A 21,215-nucleotide genomic window follows, 5' to 3' on the forward strand; every position below is an offset into this window, starting at 1 on the left:
CCATACCGCACTATATCACCTGCAGGTTATGCTCCTAGTGCACTGACGCCTCTCCCCCCCGCCCCCCATACCACACTATATCACCTGCAGGTTATGCTCCCAGTGCACTGACGCCTCCCCCCCCCCCCCACCCCCATACCGCACTATATCACCTGCAGGTTATGCTCCCAGTGCACTGACGCCTCTCCCCCCCGCCCCCCATACCGCACTATATCACCTGCAGAATATGCTCCCAGTCTCACGCCTCCCCCCCCCCATACCACACTGTATCACCTGCAGGTTATGCTCCCAGTGCACTGACGCCTCTCCCTCCCGCCCCCCATACCGCACTATATCACCTGCAGAATATGCTCCCAGTCTCACGCCTCCCCCCCCCCCCCCAAACCACACTGTATCACCTGCCGGTTATGCTCCCAGTGCACTGACGCCCCCCCCATACCGCACTATATCACCTGCAGATTATGCTTCCATCGCACTGACGCCCCTGCCCCATACTGCAATATGGTGGTCATTCCGAGTTGATCGCTTGCTAGCAGTTTTTAGCAGCCGTGCAAACGCTATGCCGCCGCCCACTGGGGAGTGTATTTTAGATTAGCAGAAGTGCGAACGCCTGTGCAGCCGAGCTCTACAAAAACAGTTTGTGCAGTTTCTGAGTAGCTCTGAACCTACTCAGCACTTGCGATCACTTCAGCCTATTCCTGTCCGGATTTGACGTCATACACCCGCCCAGACACGCCTGCGTTTTTGCAAACACTCCCTTAAAACGGTCAGTTGACACCCAGTAACGCCCCCTTCCTGTCAATCTTCTTGCGGCAGTCAGTGCGAAGGAAACCTTCGCTAGAACCTGGGTACAAACACAAATAGCTTTGTACCCGTACGTCGCACGTGCGCATTGCGGGCCATACACATGCGCATAAATGCCGTTTTTTCACCTGATCGCTGCGCTGCGAAAATCGGCAGCGAGCGATCAACTCGGAATGACCCCCTATATCACCTGCAGATTATGCTCCCAGTGTACGACGGGTACGGAACAGATACTTATATATTTGCTGAATTTCTCAGCAAGAAACTTTAGCACAGGTGAGCCGGGAAAATCGCTGCTAAGAAAGTTATAACTGTGGATGCTATAAAGTGTAATTCAGTATGAATAAAGCCGGGGTTCCCAACATCAAACACCCCAGATGCTAAGGATATCCCTTCTTGAGCACAGGTGACTTGATAAGTACCTGAGTTATTGTGATCAAACCAGCTGTGCACAAGCCTGCGTATCAGTAACACTGCACTGATAGTGTGCCTGAGGACAGAGGTTGGGAACGCTGTAATAAGGGATATAAAGGTTTGTGTAACATACAGTAGCGCAGTACAATGATAGACGCTGCCAGTATGTCACATGCTCAGCGCCACCACAGGAGACAGTCTCCAGCACAGAGGCAGCTGCTGGGAGAGGGGGACACTGCAGGCTTCAGGCCTAGTGTGACAGAGGGAGGGAAGGGTTACAGCTTGCGTAAGATGAGAACAGCCTCTGCCCTCCTCCTAATCCCTACACCAGGCAGCAGCTGGGACAATAGCAGCAGAGGCCGCAATGTGACACCCGGGACTGGCTGATCACGGTGAGAGACCCCGCTTTATGCTGCCTGTATCTGCTTATATATATGAGACTGAGGGGGTGAGAGGCTCTGTGCACAACAGCTGCCATTACACAGTGTTTACCATGTCCCTGCAACTCCCAGCATGGCTGCTGTGCCCTGTATATGGGAAATGTATACTCTATATATTATTCCTACACCGACGCTACTCTGCCCCTATAGTAATGTCCTGTCATCACCCTGTATACATTATATATACCCTGCACACACCCTGTCCCTATAGTAATGTCCTGTCATCACCCTGTATACATTATATATACCCTGCACTGACCCTGTCCCTATAGTAATGTCCTGTCATCTCCTTGTATACATTATATATACCCTGCACTGACCCTGTCCCTATAGTAATGTCCTGTCATCACCCTGTATACATTATATATACCCTGCACTGACCCTGTCCCTATAGTAATGTCCCGTCATCTCCCTGTATACATTATATATACCCTGCACTGACCCTGTCCCTATAGTAATGTCCTGTCATCACCTTGTATACATTATATATACCCTGCACTGACCCTGTCCCTATAGTACTGTCCTGTCATCACCCTGTGTACATTATATATATCCTGCACTGACCCTGTCTCTATAGTAATGTCCTGTCATCTCCCTGTATACATTATATATACCCTGCACTGACCCTGTCCCTATAGTAATGTCCTGTCATCACCCTGTATACATTATATATACCCTGCACTGACCCTGTCCCTATAGTAATGTCCTGTCATCTCCCTGTGTACATTATATATATCCTGCACTGACCCTGTCCCTATAGTAATGTCCTGTCATCTCCCTGTATACATTATATATACCCTGCACTGACCCTGTCCCTATAGTAATGTCCCGTCATCTCCCTGTATACATTATATATACCCTGCACTGACCCTGTCCCTATAGTAATGTCCTGTCATCACCTTGTATACATTATATATACCCTGCACTGACCCTGTCCCTATAGTAATGTCCTGTCATCACCCTGTATACATTATATATACCCTGCATTGACCCTGTCCCTATAGTAATGTCCTGTCATCTCCCTGTGTACATTATATATATCCTGCACTGACCCTGTCTCTATAGTAATGTCCTGTCATCTCCCTGTATACATTATATATACCCTGCACTGACCCTGTCCCTATAGTAATGTCCTGTCATCACCCTGTATACATTATATATACCCTGCACTGACCCTGTCCCTATAGTAATGTCCTGTCATCTCCCTGTGTACATTATATATATCCTGCACTGACCCTGTCTCTATAGTAATGTCCTGTCATCTCCCTGTATACATTATATATACCCTGCACTGACCCTGTCCCTATAGTAATGTCCTGTCATCACCCTGTATACATTATATATACCCTGCACTGACCCTGTCCCTATAGTAATGTCCTGTCATCACCCTGTATACATTATATATACCCTGCACTGACCCTGTCCCTATAGTAATGTCCTGTCATCACCCTGTATACATTATATATACCTGCACTGACCCTGTCCCTATATTAATGTCCCGTCATCACCCTGTATACATTATATATACCCTGCACTGACCTTGTCCCTATAGTAATGTCCCGTCATCACCCTGTATACATTATATATACCCTGCACTGACCCTGTCCCTATAGTAATGTCCTGTCATCACCCTGTATACATTATATATACCCTGCACTGACCCTGTCCCTATAGTAATGTCCCGTCATCACCCTGTATACATTATATATACCCTGCACTGACCCTGTCACTATAGTAATGTCCTGTCATCATCCTGTATACATTATATATACCCTGCACTGTACCCCTGTAGTATCCCAGGGGTACAGATTGGAAATTCGAGACGTCTCCCCCTCGCAGGTTCCTGAAGTTTGCTTTACCAACGTCTACCTCCGACAGGGAGGCAGTATTGGAAACAATTCACAAGCTGTATTCCCAGCAGGTGATAATCAAAGTACCCCTCCTACAACAAGTAAAGGGGTATTATTCCACACTATATTGTGGTACTGAAGCCAGACGGCTCGGTGAGACCTATTCTAAATGGAGTCACTCAGAGCAGTGATAGCGAACCAGGAAGAAGGGGACTATATGGTGTCCCTGGACATCAAGGATGCTTACCTCCATGTCCAAATTTGCCCTTCTCACAAAGGGTACCTCAGGTTCGTGGTACAAAACTGTCACTATCAGTTTCAGACGCTGCCGTTTGGATTGTCTACGGCACCCCGGGTCTTTACCAAGGTAATGGCCGAAATGATGATTCTTCTTCAAAGAAAAGGCGTCTTAATTATCCCTTACTTGGACGATCTCCTGATAAGGGCAAGGTCCAGAGAACAGTTGGAGGTCTGAGTAGCACTATCTCAAGTAGTTCTACGACAGCACGGGTGGATTCTAAATATTCCAAAATCGCAGCTGTCTCCGACGACACGTCTGCTGTCCCTAGGGATGATTCTGGACACAGTCCAGAAAAAGGTGTTTCTCCCGGAGGAGAAAGCCAGGGAGTTATCCGAGCTAGTCAGGATCCTCCAAAAAACCAGGAAAAGTGTCAGTGCATCATTGCACAAGGGTCCTGGGAAAAATGGTGGCTTCTTACGAAGCGATTCCATTCGGCAGATTTCACGCAAGAACTTTTCAGTGGGATCTGCTGGACAAATGGTCCGGATCGCATCTTCAGATGCATCAGCGGATAACCCTGTCTCCAAGGACAAGGGTGTCTCTTCTGTGGTGGCTGCAGAGTGCTCATCTACTAAAGGGCCACAGTTATGCATTCAGGACTGGGTCCTGGTGACCACGGATTCCAGCTTGAAAGGCTGGGGAGCAGTCACACAGGGAAAAAAAAAAAAATTTCCAGGGAGTGTGATCAAGTCTGGGGACTTCTCTCCGCATAAATATACTGGAGCTAAGAGCAATTTACAATGCTCTAAGCTTAGCAAGACCTCTGCTTCAAGGTCAGCCGGTATTGATCCAGTGGGACAACATCACGGCAGTCGCCCACGTAAACAGACAGGGCAGCACAAGAAGCAGGAGGACAATGGCAGAAACTGCAAGGATTCTTCGCTGGGCGGAAAATCATGTGATAGCACTGTCAGCAGTTTTCATTCCGGGAGTGGACAACTGGGAAGCAGACTTCCTCAGCACGACCTCCACCCGGGAGAGTGGGGACTTCATCGAGAAGTTTTTTCCACATGATTGTGCACCGTTGGGAAAGACCAAAGGTGGACATGATGGCGTCCCGCCTGAACAAAAAACTGGACAGGTATTGCGCCAGGTCAAGAGACCCTCAGGCAATAGCTGTGGACGTTCTGGTAACACCAGGGGTGTACCAGTCGGTGTATGTGTTCCCTCCTCTGCTTCTCATACCAAAGGTACTGAGAATTATAAGACGTAGAGGAGTAAGAACTATACTCGTGGCTCCGGATGGGCCAAGAAGGACTTGGTACCCGGAACTTCAAGAGATGCTCACAGAGGACTCAGGGCCTCTGCCGATAAGAAGGGACTTGTTTCAGCAAGTACCATGTCTGTTCCAAGACTTACCGCGGCTGCGTTTGACGGCATGGCGGTTGAACGCCGGATCCTAAGGGAAAAAGGCATTCCGGAAGAGGTCATTCCTACCCTGGTCAAAGCCAGGAAGGAGGTGACCGCACAACATTATCACCACATGTGGCGAAAATATGTTGCGTGGTGTGAGGCCAGGAAGGCCCCACGAAGAAATTTCAACTCGGTCGATTCCTGCATTCCCTGCAAACAGGAGTGTCTATGGGCCTCAAATTGGGGTCCATTAAGGTTCAAATTTCGGCCCTGTCGATTTTCTTCCAGAAAGAATTGGCTTCAGTTCCTGAAGTCCAGAAATTTGACAAGGGAGTACTGCATATACAACCCCCTTTTGTGCCTCCAGTGGCACTGTGGGATCTCAACGTAGTCCTGGGATTCCTCAAATCACGTTGGTTTAAACCGCTCAAATCTGTGGATTTGAAATATCTCACATGGAAAGTGACCATGATGTTGGCCCTGGCCTCGGCCAGGCGAGTGTCAGAATTGGCGGCTTTGTCTCACAAAAGCCCATATCTGATTGTCCATTCGGACAGGGCAGAGCTGCGGACTCGTCCCCAGTTTCTCCCTAAGTTGGTGTCAGCGTTTCATCTGAACCAGCTTATTGTGGTACCTGCGGCTACTAGAGACTTGGAGGACTCCAAGTTGCTAGATGTTGTCAGGGCCCTGAAAATATAGATTTCCAGGACGGCTGGAGTCAGGAAAACTGACTTGCTGTTATCCTGTATGCACCCAAAAAACTGGGTGCTCTTGCTTCTAAGCAGAAGATTGCTAGTTGAATGTGTAGTACAATTCAGCTTGCACATTCTGTGGCAGGACTGCCACAGCCAAAATATATAAATGCCCATTCCACAAGGAAGGGGGCTCATCTTGGGCGACTGCCCGAGGGGTCTCGGCTTTACAACTTTGCCAAGCTGCTACTTGGTCAGGGGCACACCCTGGCTGAGGAGGACCTGGAGTTCTCTCACTCGGTGCTGCAGAGTCATCCGCACTCTCCCGCCCGTTTGGGAGCTTTGGTATAATCCCCATGGTCCTGACGGAGTCCCCAGCATCCACTTAGGACGTCAGAGAAAATAAGATTTTACTTACCGATAAATCTATTTCTCGTAGTCCGTAGTGGATGCTGGGCGCCCATCCCAAGTGCGAATTGTCTGCAATACTTGTACATAGTTATTGTTACAAAAAAATTGGGTTGTTATTGTTGTGAGCCGTCTGTTCAGAGGCTCCTACGTTTGTCATACTGTTAACTGGGTTTAGATCACAAGTTATACGGTGTGATTGGTGTGGCTGGTATGAGTCTTACCCGGGATTCAATATCCTTCCTTATTGTGTACGCTCGTCCGGGCACAGTATCCTAACTGAGGCTTGGAGGAGGGTCATAGGGGGAGGAGCCAGTACACACCACCTGATCCTAAAGCTTTAGTTTTGTGCCCTGTCTCCTGCGGAGCCGCTAATCCCCATGGTCCTGACGGAGTCCCCAGCATCCACTACGGACTACGAGAAATAGATTTATCGGTAAGTAAAATCTTATTATACCCTGCACTGACCCTGTCCCTATAGTAATGTCCTGTCATCACCCTGTATACATTTTATATACCCTGCACTGACTCTGTCCCTATAGTAATGTCCCGTCATCACCCTGTATACATTTTATATACCCTGCACTGACCCTGTCCCTATAGTAATGTCCTGTCATCACCCTGTATACATTATATATACCCTGCACTGACCCTGTCCCTATAGTAATGTCCCGTCATCACCCTGTATACATTATATATACCCTGCACTGACCCTGTCCCTATAGTAATGTCCTGTCATCACCCTGTATACATTATATATACCTGCACTGACCCTGTCCCTATAGTAATGTCCCGTCATCATGCTGTATACATTATATATACCCTGCACTGACCCTGTCCCTATAGTAATGTCCTGTCATCACCCTGTATACATTATATATACCCTGCACTGACCCTGTCCCTATAGTAATGTCCTGTCATCACCCTGTATACATTATATATACCCTGCACTGACCCTGTCCCTATAGTAATGTCCTGTCATCACCCTGTATACATTATATATACCCTGCACTGACCCTGTCCCTATAGTAATGTCCTGTCATCACCCTGTATACATTATATATACCCTGCACTGACCCTGTCCCTATAGTAATGTCCTGTCATCACCCTGTATACATTTTATATACCCTGCACTGACTCTGTCCCTATAGTAATGTCCCGTCATCACCCTGTATACATTTTATATACCCTGCACTGACCCTGTCCATATAGTAATGTCCTGTCATCACCCTGTATACATTATATATACCCTGCACTGACCCTGTCCCTATAGTAATGTCCCGTCATCACCCTGTATACATTATATATACCCTGCACTGACCCTGTCCCTATAGTAATGTCCTGTCATCACCCTGTATACATTATATATACCTGCACTGACCCTGTCCCTATAGTAATGTCCCGTCATCATGCTGTATACATTATATATACCCTGCACTGACCTTGTCCCTATAGTAATGTCCTGTCATCACCCTGTATACATTATATATATATACCCTGCACTGACCCTGTCCCTATAGTAATGTCCTGTCATCACCCTGTATACATTATATATACCCTGCACTGACCCTGTCCCTATAGTAATGTCCTGTCATCACCCTGTATACATTATATATACCCTGCACTGACCCTGTCCCTATAGTAATGTCCCGTCATCTCCCTGTATACATTATATATACCCTGCACTGACCCTGTCCCTATAGTAATGTCCCGTCATCTCCCTGTATACATTATATATACCCTGCACTAACCCTGTCCCTATAGTAATGTCCTGTCATCGCCCTGTATACATTATATATACCCTGCACTGACCCTGTCCCTATAGTAATGTCCTGTCATCACCCTGTATACATTATATATACCCTGCACTGACCCTGTCCCTATAGTAATGTCCTGTCATCACCCTGTATACATTATATATAAACTGCACTGACCCTGTCCCTATAGTAATATCCTGTCATCACCCTGTATACATTATATATACTCTGCACTGACCCTGTCCCTATAGTAATGTCCTGTCATCACCCTGTATACATTATATATGCCCTGCACTGACCCTGTCCCTATAGTAATGTCCCATCATCACCCTGTATACATTATATATACCCTGCACTGACCCTGTCCCTATAGTAATGTCCCGTCATCACCCTGTATATATTATATATACCCTGCACTGACCCTGTCCCTATAGTAATGTCCTGTCATCTCCCTGTATACATTATATATACCCTGCACTGACCCTGTCCCTATAGTAATGTCCTGTCATCACCCTGTATACATTATATATACCCTGCACTGACCCTGTCCCTATAGTAATGTCCCATCATCACACTTGTATACATAATATATACCCTGCACTGACCCTGTCCCTATAGTAATGTCCCGTCATCACACCTGTATACATTATATATATATATATATATATATATATACCCTGCACTGACCCTGTCCCTATAGTAATGTCCTGTCATCTCCCTGTATACATTATATATACCCTGCACTGACCCTGTCCCTATAGTAATGTCCTGTCATCTCCCTGTATACATTATATATACCCTGCACTGACCCTGTCCCTATAGTAATGTCCGGTCATCTCCCTGTATACATTATATATACCCTGCACTGACCCTGTCCCTATAGTAATGTCCTGTCATCTCCCTGTATACATTATGTATATCCTGCACTGACCCTGTCCCTATAGTAATGTCCCGTCATCACCCTGTATACATTATATATACCCTGCACTGACCCTGTCCCTATAGTAATGTCCCGTCATCACCCTGTATACATTATATATACCCTGCACTGACCCTGTCCCTATAGTAATGTCCCATCATCACACCTGTATACATTATATATACCCTGCACTGACCCTGTCCCTATAGTAATGTCCTGTCATCTCCCTGTATACATTATATATACCCTGCACTGACCCTGTCCCTATAGTAATGTCCCATCATCACACCTGTATACATTATTTATACCCTGCACTGACCCTGTCCCTATAGTAATCTCCTGTCATCTTCCTGTATACATTATATATACCCTGCACTGACCCTGTCCCTATAGTAATGTCCCGTCATCACCCTGTATACATTATATATACCCTGCACACACCCTGTCCCTATAGTAATGTCCTGTCATCACCCTGTATACATTATATATACCCTGCACTGACCCTGTCCCTATAGTAATGTCCCTTCATCACCCTGTATACATTATATATACCCTGCACACACCCTGTCCCTATAGTAATGTCCTGTCATCACCCTGTATACATTATATATACCCTGCACTGACCCTGTCCCTATAGTAATGTCCTGTCATCTCCCTGTATACATTATATATACCCTGCACTGACCCTGTCCCTATAGTAATGTTCCATCATCACCCTGTATACATTATATATACCCTGCACACACCCTGTCCCTATAGTAATGTCCTGTCATCACCCTGTATACATTATATATACCCTGCACACACCCTGTCCCTATAGTAATGTCCCGTCATCACCCTGTATACATTATATATACCCTGCACTGACCCTGTCCCTATAGTAATGTCCCGTCATCTCCCTGTATACATTATATATACCCTGCACACACCCTGTCCCTATAGTAATGTCCCGTCATCACCCTGCACATTATATATACCCTGCACTGACCCTGTCTCTATAGTAATGTCCTGTCATCACCCTGTATACATTATATATACCCTGCACTGACCCTGTCCCTATAGTAATGTCCTGTCATCTCCCTGTATACATTATGTATATCCTGCACTGACCCTGTCCCTATAGTAATGTCCTGTCATCTCCCTGTATACATTATGTATATCCTGCACTGACCCTGTCCCTATAGTAATGTCCTGTCATCACCCTGTATATATTATATATACCCTGCACACACCCTGTCCCTATATTAATGTCCCAACATCACCCTGTGTACATTATATATACCCTGCACACACCCTGTCCCTATAGTAATGTCTCGTCATCACCCTGTATACATTATATATACCCTGTCCCTATAGTAATGTCCCGTCATCACCCTGTATACATTAAATATACCCTGCACTGACCCTGTCCCTATAGTAAGGGGTAGGTTTAGGCTAGCGTTAGGGGTATGGTTAGGCTGGCATTAGAGGCAGGCATAGTTTGGCAATAGGGTTAGGCTTAGGCTGGTGTTAGGGGTAGGGTTAGGCTGGTGGTATGGTTAGGCTGGCGTTAGGGGCAGGCTTAAACTGACGATAGGGTTAGGCTGGTGTTAGTGGTAGGATTAAGCTGAGGCTGGCGTTAGGGGCAGGGTTAGGCTGGCGGTAGGGTTAGGCTGGCGTTAGGCGTAGGGTAGGCCGGTGGTAGGTGAAGGGTTAGGCTGGTGGTAGGTGAAGGGTTAGGCTGGTGGTAGGTGAAGCGTTAGGCTGGTTTTAGGGTTAGGCTGGCATTAGGGTTCGGGTAAGGCTTTGGCTGGCGTTAGGGGTCGAGTAAGGTATAGGCTGATAGGTGCAGGGTTAGGCTGGTGGTAGGGTTAGGCTTAGGCTGCTATTAGGTTTAGGTTGGTGTTAGGGGTAGGGTTAGCCGTAGGCTGGCGTTAATGGTAGTAATGTTAGAGGCAGGCTTAGACTGACGATAGGGTTAGGCTGGTGTTAGTGGTAGGGTTAGGCTGTGGGTAGGGTTAGGCTTAGGCTGGTGTTAGGGGTAGGGTTAGGCTGCTGTTAGAGGTGGGGTTAGGCTTAGGCTGGTGTTAGGGGTAGGGTTAGGCTGGTGTTAGAGGTGGGGTAGGGTTAGGCTGGCGTTAGGGGTAGGGTTAGGCTGGCGTTAGCGGTAGGCTTAGGCTAGCATTAGGAGTAGGCTTAGGCTGGTGTTAGGGGTAGGGTTAGGCTGGTGTTAGGGGTAGGCTTAGGCTGGCGTTAGGGGTAGGCTTAGGCTGGCATTAGGGGTAGGGTTAGGCTAGCATTAGGGGTAGGCTTAGGCTGGCATTAGGGGTAGGGTTAGGCTGGCATTAGGGGTAGGGTTAGGCTGGCATTAGGGGTAGGGATAGAGGCACCATAAACACCATGCAGACATGTCCCTTTGCTTTGGTTATACAGAATTCCTGGTCTCCTCCTGGTGATCCCGGCATCTGTGTGACTACAGCCTGGAGCCAGGGGACATGTATGGATCAGTGGGCCTGGGACAGCTGTATATTATGGAGTATATCCCAGAGTGGGACTAAGAGGTTACATGGGTCTGTGTATTTGAACCCAATTCATCGTCCTCTGATTTCTCTCATAGTAACTGCTGTGTAACGGGTCAGCACATTACATCGATGGTAATATTATCATTTATTCATATAGCACTGATCATTGTGCTCATCAATGTACAGAGAATATGTAATAATTCACATCATTCCCTGCTAACCACTGTGTCACCGTGCTGCCCTGAGCATTTTCATTCACTGAGCCATCTTCTGATTGGTGGTTCCTATATGGAAGATTTGGTCTTTGGTGTGTGCGTGGTACCTGCGCGCTCTCATTCAGATGGGAGTACTGCCAGTGTGTGAGATGCGTCAGTCTGCCGTCCTGTAGGGTCACTGAGTCACAGGAGTGTGTGAGATGCGTCAGCTGCCGTCCTGTAGTATTACTGAGTCACAGGAGTGTGTGAGATGCGTCAGTCTGCCGTCCTGTGGTGTTACGGAGTCACAGGAGTGTGTGAGATGCGTCAGTCTGCCGTCCTGTGGGGTCACAGAGTCACAGGAGTGTGTGAGATGCGTCAGTCTGCCATCCTGTGGGGTTACTGAGTCACAGGAGTGTGTGAGATGCGTCAGTCTGCCGTCCTGTGGGGTTACTGAGTCACAGGAGTGTGTGAGATGCGTCAGTCTGCCGTCCTGTAGAGTTACTGAGTCACAGGAGTGTGTGAGATGCGTCAGTCTGCCATCCTGTGGGGTCATACTGAGTCACAGTAGTGTGTGAGATGCGTCAGTCTGCCGTCCTCTAGGGTTACTGAGTCACAGGAGTGTGTGAGATGCGTCAGTCTTCCGTCCTGTAGGGTTACTGAGTCACACGAGTGTGTGAGATGCATCAGTCTGCCATCCTGTGGGGTCATACTGAGTCACAGGAGTGTGCCCTGAGCATTTTCATTCACTGAGCCATCTTCTGATTGGTGGTTCCTATATGGAAGATTTGGTCTTTGCTGTGTGCGTGGTACCTGCGCGCGCTCATTCAGATGGGAGTACTGCCAGTGTGTGAGATGCGTCAGTCTGCCGTCCTGTAGGGTTACTGAGTCACAGGAGTGTGTGAGATGCGTCAGTCTTCCGTCCTGTAGGGTTACTGAGTCACACGAGTGTGTGAGATGCGTCAGTCTGCCATCCTGTGGGGTCATACTGAGTCACAGGAGTGTGTGAGATGCGTCAGTCTGCCGTCCTGTAGGGTTACTGAGTCACAGGAGTGTGTGAGATGCGTCAGTCTGCAGTCCTGTAGGGTTACTGAGTCACAGGAATGTGTAAGATGCGTCAGTCTTCCGTCCTGTAGGGTTACTGAGTCACAGGAGTGTGTGAGATGCGTCGGTCTGCCGTCCTGTGGGGTTACTGAGTCACAGGAGTGTGTGAGATGCGTCAGTCTGCCGTCCTGTAGGGTTATTGAGTCACAGGAGTGTGTGAGATGCGGCAGTCTGCCGTCTTGTAGGGTTACTGAGTCACAGGAATGTGTGAGATGCGTCAGTCTGCCGTCCTGTAGGGTTACTGAGTCACAGGAGTGTGTGAGATGCGTCAGTCTGCCATCCTGTGGGGTTACTGAGTCACACGAGTGTGTGAGATGCGTCAGTCTGCCATCCTGTGGGGTCATACTGAGTCACAGGAGTGTGCCCTGAGCATTTTCATTCACTGAGCCATCTTCTGATTGGTGGTTCCTATATGGAAGATTTGGTCTTTGCTGTGTGCGTGGTACCTGCGCGCGCTCATTCAGATGGGAGTACTGCCAGTGTGTGAGATGCGTCAGTCTGCCGTCCTGTAGGGTTACTGAGTCACAGGAGTGTGTGAGATGCGTCAGTCTTCCGTCCTGTAGGGTTACTGAGTCACACGAGTGTGTGAGATGCGTCAGTCTGCCATCCTGTGGGGTCATACTGAGTCACAGGAGTGTGTGAGATGCGTCAGTCTGCCGTCCTGTAGGGTTACTGAGTCACAGGAGAGTGTGAGATGCGTCAATCTGCCGTCCTGTAGGGTTACTGAGTCACAGGAATGTGTAAGATGCGTCAGTCTTCCGTCCTGTAGGGTTACTGAGTCACAGGAGTGTGTGAGATGCGTCAGTCTGCCGTCCTGTGGGGTTACTGAGTCACAGGAGTGTGTGAGATGCGGCAGTCTGCCGTCCTGTAGGGTTACTGAGTCACAGGAGTGTGTGAGATGCGGCAGTCTGCCGTCTTGTAGGGTTACTGAGTCACAGGAATGTGTGAGATGCGTCAGTCTGCCGTCCTGTAGGGTAACTGAGTCACAGGAGTGTGTGAGATGCGTCAGTCTTCCGTCCTGTAGGGTTACTGAGTCACAGGAGTGTGTGAGATGCGTCAGTCTTCCGTCCTGTAAGGTTACTGAGTCACAGGAGTGTGTGAGATGCGTCAGTCTGCCGTCCTGCGGGTTTACTGAGTCACAGGTGTGTGTGAGATGCGTCAGTCTGCCGTCCTGCGGGGTCACTGAGTCACAGGAGTGTGTGAGATGCGTCAGTCTGCCGTCCTGCGGGGTTACTGAGTCACAGGTGTATGTGAGATGCGTCAGTCTGCCGTCCTGTGGGGTCACTGAGTCACAGGAGTGTGTGAGATGCGTCAGTCTGCTGTCCTGTGGGGTCACTGAGTCACAGGAGTGTGTGAGACGCGTCAGTCTGCCACCCTGCGGGGTTACTGAGTCACCGGAGTGTGTGAGATGCATCAGTCTGCCGTCCTGTAGGGTCACGGAGTCACAGGAGTGTGTGAGATGCGTCAGTCTGCCGTCCTGTGGGGTCACTGAGTCACAGGAATGTGTGAGATGCGTCAGTCTGCCGTCCTGTGGGTTTACTGAGTCACAGGAGTGTGCGAGATGCGTCAGTCTGCCGTCCTGCGGGGTTACTGAGTCACAGGAGTGTGTGAGATGCGTCAGTCTGCCGTCCTGTGGGGTCACTGAGTCACAGGAGTGTGTGAGATGCGTCAGTCTGCCGTCCTGTAGGGTCACTGAGTCACAGGAGTGTGTGAGATGCGTCAGTCTGCCATCCTGTGGGGTCACTGAGTCACAGGAGTGTGTGAGATGCGTCAGTCTGCCGTCCTGCGGGGTTACTGAGTCACAGGAGTGTGTGAGATGCGTCAGTCTGCCGTCCTGTGGGGTCACTGAGTCACAGGAGTGTGTGAGATGCGTCAGTCTGCCGTCCAGTGGGGTCACTGAGTCACAGGAGTGTGTGAGATGCGTCAGTCTGCCGTCCTGTGGGGTCACTGAGTCACAGGAGTGTGTGAGACGCGTCAGGCTGCCGTCCTGCGGGGTTACTGAGTCACAGGAGTGTGTGAGACGCGTCAGTCTGCCGCCCTGCGGGGTTACTGAGTCACAGGAGTGTGTGAGACTCGTCAGTCTGCCGTCCTGTGGGGTTACTGAGTCACAGGAGTGTGTGAGATGCGTCAGTATGCCGTCCTGTGGGGTTACTGAGTCACAGGAGTGTGTGAGACGCGTCAGTCTGCCGTCCTGTGGGGTTACTGAGTCACAGGAGTGTGTGAGATGCGTCAGTCTGCCGTTCTGTGGTGTCACTGAGTCACAGGAGTGTGTGAGATGCGTCAGTCTGCTGTTCTGTGGGGTCACTGAGTCACAGGAGTGTGTGAGATGCGTCAGTCTGCTGTTCTGTGGGGTCACTGAGTCACAGGAGTGTGTGAGATGCGTCAGTCTGCTGTTCTGTGGGGTCACTGAGTCACAGGAGTGTGTGAGATGCGTCAGTCTGCCGTCCTGTGGGGTTACTGAGTCACAGGAGTGTGTGAGATGCGTCAGTCTGCTGTTCTGTGGGGTCAATTGAGTCACAGGAGTGTGTGAGATGCGTCAGTCTGCTGTTCTGTGGGGTCTCTGAGTCACAGGAGTGTGTGAGATGCGTCAGTCTGCTGTTCTGTGTGGTCACTGAGTCACAGGAGTGTGTGAGACGCGTCAGTCTGCCGTCCTGTGGGGTTACTGAGTCACAGGAGTGTGTGAGATGCGTCAGTCTGCCGTTCTGTGGGGTCACTGAGTTACAGGAGTGTGTGAGATGCGTCAGTCTGCTGTTCTGTGGGGTCACTGAGTCACAGGAGTGTGTGAGATGCGTCAGTCTGCCGTCCTGTGGGGTCACTGAGTCACAGGAGTGTGTGAGATGCGTCAGTCTGCCGTCCTGTAGGGTCACTGAGTCACAGGAGTGTGTGAGATGCGTCAGTCTGCCGTCCTGTAGGGTCACTGAGTCACAGGAGTGTGTGAGATGCGTCAGTCTGCCGTCCTGTAGGGTCACTGAGTCACAGGAGTGTGTGAGATGCGTCAGTCTGCCGTCCTGTAGGGTCACTGAGTCACAGGAGTGTGTGAGATGCGTCAGTCTGCCATCCTGTGGGGTCACTGAGTCACAGGAGTGTGTGAGATGCGTCAGTCTGCCGTCCTGCGGGGTTACTGAGTCACAGGAGTGTGTGAGATGCGTCAGTCTGCCGTCCTGTGGGGTCACTGAGTCACAGGAGTGTGTGAGATGCGTCAGTCTGCCGTCCAGTGGGGTCACTGAGTCACAGGAGTGTGTGAGATGCGTCAGTCTGCCGTCCTGTGGGGTCACTGAGTCACAGGAGTGTGTGAGACGCGTCAGGCTGCCGTCCTGCGGGGTTACTGAGTCACAGGAGTGTGTGAGACGCGTCAGTCTGCCGTCCTGCGGGGTTACTGAGTCACAGGAGTGTGTGAGACGCGTCAGTCTGCCGCCCTGCGGGGTTACTGAGTCACAGGAGTGTGTGAGATGCGTCAGTCTGCCGTTCTGTGGGGTCACTGAGTCACAGGAGTGTGTGAGATGCGTCAGTCTGCTGTTCTGTGGGGTCACTGAGTCACAGGAGTGTGTGAGATGCGTCAGTCTGCTGTTCTGTGGGGTCACTGAGTCACAGGAGTGTGTGAGATGCGTCAGTCTGCCGTCCTGTGGGGTTACTGAGTCACAGGAGTGTGTGAGATGCGTCAGTCTGCTGTTCTGTGGGGTCACTTGAGTCACAGGAGTGTGTGAGATGCGTCAGTCTGCTGTTCTGTGGGGTCTCTGAGTCACAGGAGTGTGTGAGATGCGTCAGTCTGCTGTTCTGTGGGGTCACTGAGTCACAGGAGTGTGTGAGACGCGTCAGTCTGCCGTCCTGTGGGGTTACTGAGTCACAGGAGTGTGTGAGATGCGTCAGTCTGCCGTTCTGTGGGGTCACTGAGTCACAGGAGTGTGTGAGATGCGTCAGTCTGCTGTTCTGTGGGGTCACTGAGTCACAGGAGTGTGTGAGATGCGTCAGTCTGCTGTTCTGTGGGGTCACTGAGTCACAGGAGTGTGTGAGACGCGTCAGTCTGCCGTCCTGTGGGGTTACTGAGTCACAGGAATGTGGGACACACGCTGTGGTTCTATATAACATACAAAGGACGTAGGAGTCCATACCTGACCCATATTGTGTGTGCGATGTGACATGTATGTGGGGCCTGTGTGGATCACATAGTGGCGTGTTCATATGGGCAGGATACAGGATGTCAGACATTTGCAGCCCAGCGATCATGGCAGCCACTTACCAGATTCTCTCTCTGGTGCGATGACTGAGCGCTCAGATCCACACACACACGCACACACACACACACTCTCACACACACACTCTCACACACACTCACACACACACACACACACACAATACCTGCTGTCACTGGACATGAGCAGCTGCTCCATTCCGCCATTTATACTGCATGAAGAGGCCACTGGCCAGGATGTGGGGAAGGTGGTTTCCGGGCAACTGGAACACCCCCCGTACCACCTGCATTTGCCTATGCCTTCTGCTACTAAATGGCAATATCGTATAGTAGGAACCCACATTAATCATACAGAGGGGCCTGATTTTCTGCTGACAGACATATATGGGACAATGAGCCTGATTCAGATGTGGACCCCCATGAGGTCGCGCAAGCCGGCCGCCGCAGGAGCTGCCAAGAGGCCAGGGTCTCCGTCCTCCTGTCTCAGCCCTTGTGCTGTCTCTGACCCTTTCTCCGTCTCTACTGCTTGCTCTGTCTCCCATCTCTGTGGGTAATTCAGACCTGATCGTAGCAGCAAATTTGTTAGCAGTTGGGCAAAACCATGTGTACTGCAGGGGGGCAGATATAACATGTGCAGAGAGAGTTAGATTTGGGTGGGGTATATTGCTTCTGTGCAGGGTAAATACTGGCTGCTTTATTTTTACACTGCAATTTAGATTTCAGTTTGAAAACACCCTACCCAAATCTCTCTCTGCACATGTTACATATGCCCCCCCCCCCCCCCCCCCCCCCCCCCAGTGGACATGGTTTTGACCAACTGCTAACAAATTTGCTGCTATGATCAGGTCTGAATTACCCCCTCTGTCCCGTGCTCTGTCTCTGACCCTTATGGTGTGTCTGGCCTCCGTCTCTTCCCTATATACTTCTGTCTCTGACCTCTGTCTCCATTTGCCTACCTGACCCTCTCCATGAGGGAGAAAATGCTCTGTTCCTGGACTTTCCTGGTAATGTATGATTGCCATCACCTGTGGTGAAACACATTTCTTATCAATTACCCAGCTCACCACAGGTGATGGCAATCATACATTACCAGGAAAGTCCAGGAACAGAGCATTTTCTCCCTCATGGAGAGGGTCAGGTAGGCAAATATGCCTTTGCTCTGTCTCTGGCCTCCATCTCTTGTCCCTATAGCAGTGTTTCCCAACCTCGGTCCTCAAGGCACACTAACAGTCCTGGTTTTAGTGATATCCAGGCTTGAACACAGGTGACTTAATTAGTATCTCAGTTATTTTGGTTTAACCATCTATGCTGAAGCTTGGATATCATTAAAACCTGCACTGTTGGTATGCCTTGAGGACCGCGGTTGGGAATGCCTGCCCTATAGCCTCTGTCTCTGGCCCTTGCTCTTTCTCTGGCCTCCATCTCTTGCCCCTGCATACCTCCAAACATGACCCTCTCCAGGAGGGACAGAATGCTCTGCTCCTGGACTTCTGTCTTAATATATGATTGCCATCACCTGTGGTGAAACACCTTTCTTATCCATTAACCTGTTCAACACAGGTGCCGGTAATCATACAGTAAGAGGGAAGTCCAGGAGTAGAGCATTATGTCCTCCTGGAGAGGTCATGTTGGGAGGTATGACATAGGTATGAGCACTGGGTCAGTATTAGGGTACAGCACAGGTGATGGTAATCATACAGTAAGAGGGAAGAGCAGGAGCAGAGCATTGTGTCCTCCTGGAGAGGTCATGTTGGGAGGTATGACATAGGTATAAGCACTGGGTCAGTATTAGGGTACAGCACAGGTGATGGTAATCATACAGTAAGAGGGAAGAGCAGGAGCAGAGCATTGTGTCCTCCTGGAGAGGGTCATGTTGGGGGTTATGACATAGGTATGAGCACTGGGTCAGTATTGGGGTACAGCACAGGTGATGGTAATCATACAGTAAGAGGGAAGTGCAGGAGCAGAGCAGTGTGTCCTCCTGGAGAGGACATGTTGGGAGGTATGACATAGGTATGAGCACTGGTTCAGTATTAGGGTACAGCACAGGAGATGGTAATCATACAGTAAGAGGGAAGAGCAGGAGCAGAGCATTGTGTCCTCCTGGAGAGCGTCATGCTGGGAGGTATGACATAGGTATGAGCACTGGGTCAGTATTAGGGTACAGCACATGTGATGGTAATCATACAGTAAGAGGGAAGTGCAGGAGCAGAGCATTGTGTCCTCCTGGAGAGGTCATGTTGGGAGGTATGACATAGGTATGAGCACTGGGTCAGTATTAAGGTACAGCACAGGTGACGGTAATCATACAGCAGACCTTCCAACATGACCTGCCCCACTAGGTACAAAATGCTCTGTTTCTGGACTTCCCTCTTAATTTATGATTTCCATCACCTGTGTTGAACTAGTTAAATGATAAGAAAGCTGTTTCTTCACAGGTGATGGCAATAATAAATTAAGAGGGAAGTCCAGAAACAGAGCATTTTGTACCTAGTGGGGCGGGTCATGTTGGAGGGTATGATACAGTAAGAGGGAAGAGCAGGAGCAGAGCATTGTGTCCTCCTGGAAAGGTCATGTTGGGAGGTATGACATAGGTATGAGCACTAGGTCAGTATTAGGGTACAGCACAGGTGATGGTAATCATACAGTAAGAGGGAAGAGCTGGAGCAGAGCATTGTGTCCTGGAGAGGTCATGTTGGGAGGTATGACATAGGTATGAGCACTGGGTCAGTATTAGGGTACAGCACAGGTGATGGTAATCATACAGTAAGAGGGAAGAGCAGGAGCAGAGCATTGTGTCCTCCTGGAGAGGGTCATGTTGGGAGGTATGACATAGGTATGAGCACTAGGTCAGTATTAGGGTACAGCACAGGTGATGGTAATCATACAGTAAGAGGGAAGAGCTGGAGCAGAGCATTGTGTCCTGGAGAGGTCATGTTGGGAGGTATGACATCGGTATGAGCACTGGGTCAGTATTAGGGTACAGCACAGGTGATGGTAATCATACAGTAAGAGGGAAGAGCAGGAGCAGAGCATTGTGTCCTCCTGGAGAGGTCATGTTGGGAGGTGTGACATAGGTATGAGCACTGGGTCAGTATTAGGATACAGCACAGGTGATGGTAATCATACAGTAAGAGGGAAGAGCAGGAGCAGAGCATTGTGTCCTCCTGGAGAGGGTCATGTTGGGAGGTATGACATAGGTAGGTATGAGCACTAGGTCAGTATTAGGGTACAGCACAGGTGATGGTAATCATACAGTAAGAGGGAAGTGCAGGAGCAGAGCATTGTGTCCCTCCTGGAGAGGTCATGTTGGGAGGTATGACATAGGTATGAGCACTGGATCAGTATTAGGGTACAGCACAGGTGATGGTAATCATACAGTTAGAGGGAAGAGCAGAAGCAGAGCATTGTGTCCTCCTAGAGAGGGTCATGTTGGGAGGTATGACATAGGTATGAGCACTGGGTCAGTATTAGGGTACAGCACAGGTGATGGTAATCATACAGTAAGAGGGAAGAGCAGGAGCAGAGCATTGTGTCCTCCTGGAGAGGTCATGTTGGGAGGTGTGACATAGGTATGAGCACTGGGTCAGTATTAGGATACAGCACAGGTGATGGTAATCATACAGTAAGAGGGAAGAGCAGGAGCAGAGCATTGTGTCCTCCTGGAGAGGGTCATGTTGGGAGGTATGACATAGGTATGAGCACTAGGTCAGTATTAGGGTACAGCACAGGTGATGGTAATCATACAGTAAGAGGGAAGAGCTGGAGCAGAGCATTGTGTCCTGGAGAGGTCATGTTGGGAGGTATGACATAGGTATGAGCACTGGGTCAGTATTAGGGTACAGCACAGGTGATGGTAATCATACAGTAAGAGGGAAGAGAAGGAGCAGAGCATTGTGTCCTCCTGGAGAGGGTCATGTTGGGAGGCATGACATAGGTATGAGCACTGGGTCAGTATTAGGGTACAGCAAAGGTGACGGTAATCATACAGTAAGAGGGAAGTGCAGGAGCAGAGCATTGTGTCCTCCTGGAGAGTTCATGTTGGGAGGTATGACATAGGTATGAGCACTGGGTCAGTATTAGGGTACAGCACAGGTGATGGTAATCATACAGTAAGAGGGAAGAGCAGGAGCAGAGCATTGTGTCCTCCTGGAGAGTTCATGTTGGGAGGTATGACATAGGTATGAGCACTGGGTCAGTATTAGGGTACAGCACAGGTGATGGTAATCATACAGTAAGAGGGAAGTGCAGGAGCAGAGCATTGTGTCCCTCCTGGAGAGGTCATGTTG

The 21,215-nt window shown here is 49.6% G+C and overlaps 1 pseudogene; it reads left to right on the forward strand.

The window, feature by feature from the left end:
• The first annotated feature begins 1,448 nt into the window (after positions 1 to 1,448).
• Positions 1,449 to 21,215, forward strand: part of LOC134928676 (autophagy-related protein 9A-like) — a 179,556-nt pseudogene continuing 159,789 nt past the window's right edge.

The sequence above is a fragment of the Pseudophryne corroboree genome, chromosome 5 (assembly GCF_028390025.1).
Source record: "Pseudophryne corroboree isolate aPseCor3 chromosome 5, aPseCor3.hap2, whole genome shotgun sequence".
NCBI classification, from domain to species: Eukaryota; Metazoa; Chordata; class Amphibia; order Anura; family Myobatrachidae; genus Pseudophryne; species Pseudophryne corroboree.